Below are 5,236 nucleotides of genomic sequence, written 5' to 3'. Positions count from 1 at the left end.
ATATGTTAACGGAGTACTATAAATACTACGCTTATATCTTTAAGAAATTAGGAAAATATAATTCCACAAATAAGTATAATTTTCAAAAAAAGAAATATATAATTCTTTATTAAAATTGATTGTAGTGTTAACATTTTCACTAGACTATCTTCAAAGTGTTTGTAATGGTCATATTTTTTGCAATCTCCCGATATACTGCGTCCGAAAAAACATACATGAATCATGAATAAAGTGAATGATGGATTTAAATGGAAAAACATGATAAACAAGAATTCATATAATTGATCTTATTTTGTTTGGAATTGAGATATGATAAGTTGATAACAGTCGACCTTTCTAAAATAGCTTAGGACTTTGATCTATTTCATTTCACAAGCTACACATATATTCAATTTAAAAGAAATCTTATTGAATTGACTGAGGTATTTACGAAATATTATATTATAATATGCTAAAGTTTCTGAATCGATAAAAGGGCTTTTGTATCTATACCCGGTTTTGGGTTACAATTAAACCTATACCTACTTACAAAATAAATTTGCAAGCCTCCCCACTTTACAATCAACTTGAGACTTATCAGGTGTGAAGATTAAAAAAATACGAAATACATAAAGTGCCCCTTTAAATTGTCCTAAACGATCAACTGAATACCTCAACCGAGCCATTTTTCATTTTAACACTTCAAGTGGCTATTAAGTAGGTCAAGTAAACACCCGAGTACAACAAACCATATGCGTGAGTTACACTTATCAATGACATTTCAAATGGACCAAACAAAAAATGCCACGTGTAATTTTGCCATAAAAATTTGACACATATAATTAAAAAAAAATACATTTAAAGAAACCTTCTTTACCATCTCCTCTCTCATTTTGACATAGCAGTTGCCGGCTCCTCTCTCCCTCTATTTCTGTCGCCGCATCGCCACCAATCGCCACCTCCGGAGGTGATAACCGGTTAGGCGGCGACCTCCCATCATGTTCGTGCAAGATTGGAAACATATAATCAAAGATTCTTCAAATTAAAAACTAATACGATTTTAAATCCAAATAACAATGAGAACAAAATAAGGTGGGATAAACAATGGGGAAAACTCACCTATACAGGGATGCACGTGCAACGACCCACTCAGTCGTTTTGAGTATTTTAGCCTCGATTCCCTAATTTATGCTACCTCTATGTTATATTGTAGTTACGTGACTTACTGGGGTGGTTGGTTTCGAGTGAGTTCGGAGTTTAATGGGACACATAGTCCCTAAGTTAGAGGTTTAAGTTGTTAGAGTTGACCATAGTTTGATTTGTGTGAAGATGACTCCGGAATGGAGTTTTGATGGTTCTAATAGATCCGTATGGTGATTTTGGTCTTAGGAGCGTATCCGGATGTTGATTTGGAGGTCTGTAGGTCGTTTCAGCGTTAATTGGCAAAATATAAAAAGTTGGAAGATTTTGGAAAGTTTGACCGGGAGTGGACTTTTTGATACCGGGTCGGATTCCGATTTCGAAAGTTGGAATAGGTCTCTAATGTCACTTATGACTTGTGTACAAAATTTAGATTTATCAGTTCTAAAGTATAAAAAAAGGCGAAACATAAAGTGTCCATTTAAGTTGTCCTCAACGATCAACTCAACACCTCAACCGAGCCATTTTTCATTGTAACACTTCAAGTGACTATTAAGTAGGTCAAGTAAACACCTGAGTACAGCAGACCATATGTGTTAGTTGCACTTGCAAATGACATGTTAAATGGACCAATCAAAAAATAACACGTGTAATTTTGCCGTAAAAAATTGACACATATAATTAACAAAAAAAATACATTTAAAGAAACCTTCTTTACCATCTCCTCTCTCATTTTGACATAGCAGCTGCCGGCTCCTCTCTCCCTCCATTTTTGCCGCCGCATCGCCACCAATAGCTGCCTCCGGATGTGATGACCGGCTAGGCGCAACCTGTACAGTGATGCACATAATCCGAGCAGCGATGGAGAAGAGCGAAAAAGGCGAAGCAAAACAAAAGCAGAGAGAAAGTGAGGGAAGAACGCAATTTTGAGAAACAATAGCGGCTATTGCGAGAGAACTCCGAAACACAGATTTGATATTGAGATTCAGAGCAGGTGACAGAGAAGAATGGGTTTGGTATAAAAATTTGTTGAATTGGTGTGATGATATCTTTGGTGGCAAATTTTTCACCAAATCAATGGATGTTGAATTGTGAGTCTGAATTATCAGACGATAAGAGCTGTGTTTTTTATGTTTGGAGTTTAAGGTTGGAGGTGGATTATCATTTGTCACTAATAATTAAATTCTCTTCTTTTGCAATTTTGTTCAACTAGAAATTAAGCACGAGAAAATGGAGGCAGAGGTGATTTAGGGTAGATGAGGGTGTCGAAATGATGGAGGAGAGAATTAGAGGCGAAAGATGTGTGAAACTTAGGTGGGGTCCACATTATTTTAGGAAAAGAAAAGAAAAAACCTAAGTTTAAATAGGCAACTCGCATCTGAGATAGCGTATTTCACGCGATGGGGCTCACATGGTCGGGTGTTTAGTTGATCTTCTTTTGTGAATAAATAAAGTGTCTAGGTGGAAATGGCCTTAGTTGAGTTGTTGAGTTGATCGTTTTGAGGACAACTTAAAGAGGCGATTTATGTATTTAACCTTAAAGAAAATAGTCTGAAGTGAAAAAATTACACTTCAGATGCACTCAAGACAACCAATGGTTTGATGCACTTAAGGTCAATTAGTTTGAAGTGAAAAATTACACTTCAGATGCACTTAAAGCTAAAATGTCTGAAGTGCAATAAACGTTTTCCTACACTTAAAGCCAATATGTCTCGAGTGAAAAATTATACTTCAGATGCACTTAAGGCCTGAAGTGCAACCAACGTTTTCATGCACTTAAGGCCAAATAGGCCTGAAGTGCAAATTGTCGAGAAACAGAAATTTGTTCTTCAAATTTTAACAATCCAATATACGATTTAATACCTAAATCTACTCCAAATGAGCTCAAGTTTGAAATATAACCTCCAAATATTATCAAGAACAAACTTCAATCATCAATTTGTCAAAACAACAATAAATTTAACGAACCCATTTTGCAATTAAGAAAAAAGAAAAAGAAGAAACTCTAAGCAATAGTACAAAATAAAGCGTCACTATAGCTTACCACTGTAGAATATCTTAAACTACCTTAAAGATATGTTTACAAACACCATATAAAATCGTTGTTTCCGAAGAAGAAAAAGAAGAAGAAGAAGAAGAAGAAGAAAGAAGAGAAAAAGGCGTGAAGTTGTTTAAACAGTGGGTACAAGTTAAAAAAATTAAAAAGTGGGTATAGATTAAATGAGGCCGACCAAATAGGATGCCCCGTGTAATTTTTACATTGATAAAAGTCCGCAATATCCACTAGAAGGCCCAAAGAGTGACTGGTATTATGGGCTTTATCCGAAACTAATGCCCAATAATCTGGATTCTGTTACATAGGGCCCACTAGGCTACTAAGGGGTCGTTTGATAGGACATATTAGGAAAAATATTAATGTATTAGTTTTGATTTTTTTTATAGCTTTGATATTATTAATCTCTTGTTTGGCATGGTTTTTCAACCTATATATAACTAATACCTGACACCCTAATAAGTAATATTCTTATGTATAACAAATCATGTCATTAGCAATACCAATTTAATACATGGATAAGTATGTAGAAAGATAGAACTCCATTTCAAAACATTTTTCAAATCCTTTCCAATGCATGTAGAGGGTACTTTTGTAAACAAATATTTTTTTTAAAAAAAATTATGCAATGCGTATTATTTTTAATACAACAAACCAAACAATCGATGAGAATTAAATCCAGCATAACTAATCACAATATTACTAATATAATACTATTCTTATACACTCTACCAAACGATCCCTAAGTGTATATTCTACTTATATATAAGCCAATGTTTGAGGAGCTTGAGGTCAATATGTGTGCTTCAGCTGCTAGCTTAAAAGCTAACTTGCTTAGAAGTGGAGGGGGTTTTCGGTATTTCATAAATTATGTGCTTTAAATAATTTGTACCTGATTCTCTTAATGGTGTACGTTCTTTTTCTGGACAAAGCAGCCACACTTCGTTGCATACACCATGAACATGTGTAAACAATTTGCTGAACCAGTGGGTCCACTTTAATTTACTGCATCACACGTCCAGCTATATAAATGAAATTAAGTAAACTAATCAAATGAACATGTTAGAATGGAAATAGAATAACATAGATTTTTTCATTTAATGACATAGGATTGGGAAGTTTTCAATCATGTTGAAACGCAAGTAAAAAATGAAGAATGCTAACATTATTTTTTAAATAAGAGTAGAAAATAATATTTACGAGTTGGATGAAATATCCATGAAAGTGCCAAAAGATATACTCCATAATAGCATATACATTAATAATTGTTCTTTACATTATAATATAAAAATTGAATTATTATATTTGAATGTATATATATTTTATATTAGTTAAGGAAATAGCAAATTCGATAATAAATAGCGGGAGAGGTCGATAATAAATAGCTAGAAAAGGAACTCCTGGTTTGACAAAATCAGTACAAAGAGGATGCTAAAAGAAAATTCTTGAATTACCAAAATTATCACAACCTCCACACCTGATCATACCCAACTGAAAAAGATAAAGTTAGTGACTAAAAATAATCTAAGAGAGAGATGCATGTCATAGACTTCAAAGCTATGCTCAAGGTTGTGGCTTGAAGTTTAATTGTTGTAGTATGTCTATGCGATACGTGGTTTATTTTTGGTTAAATTTGAAAAACTTTATAAATGTTGTCTATGTTTTAAACATCAGCCAGCCCTGAAAGTGACTACTAGTATAAACACATCTAATATTTATTGGGATTTTTTCATTCCTATACACTATATGAAATTTTATTACCAAAAATATTCATGTTTACTTAATTACCCGGCCTGGACACGTTTTGTCTACAAATTCTATACAATTATTTAAACTAGAATCCTTTCTGCAGTAGCATTCCTTTTTTTAGAAGCGGGATTTTGGGATAGCGTAGGATTCTACCGAGATTTTTGCAACGCAATGATCACAATGAATTAAGCCTGCAATTAAGCCGTTTTTCTCACTATTCCGATACTCTGCTTTTCCAATACTCTGCTTTTCTCTGTCTATTCTGGTTTCATAACCAAAAGCTTTGGAATTATCTACAATTGTACTGAATTCCGC

At 33.8% G+C, this 5,236-nt stretch overlaps 1 long non-coding RNA gene across 1 annotated transcript; it reads right to left on the bottom strand.

Annotated features, from left to right (window-relative positions):
• Window positions 1-643: 643 nt before the first annotated feature.
• LOC108949192 (uncharacterized) lies at window positions 644-2,580 on the bottom strand. The gene is made up of 2 exons (XR_001973989.3): window positions 1,838-2,580; window positions 644-969 (listed from the first exon to the last, which is right to left on the bottom strand). It is a non-coding gene; the product is annotated as an uncharacterized lncRNA (long non-coding RNA).
• Window positions 2,581-5,236: the final 2,656 nt, after the last annotated feature.

This window comes from Nicotiana tomentosiformis, chromosome 7 (assembly GCF_000390325.3).
Source record: "Nicotiana tomentosiformis chromosome 7, ASM39032v3, whole genome shotgun sequence".
Lineage (NCBI taxonomy): Eukaryota > Viridiplantae > Streptophyta > Magnoliopsida > Solanales > Solanaceae > Nicotiana > Nicotiana tomentosiformis.
This window is presented reverse-complemented; position numbering and strand designations above follow the sequence as displayed.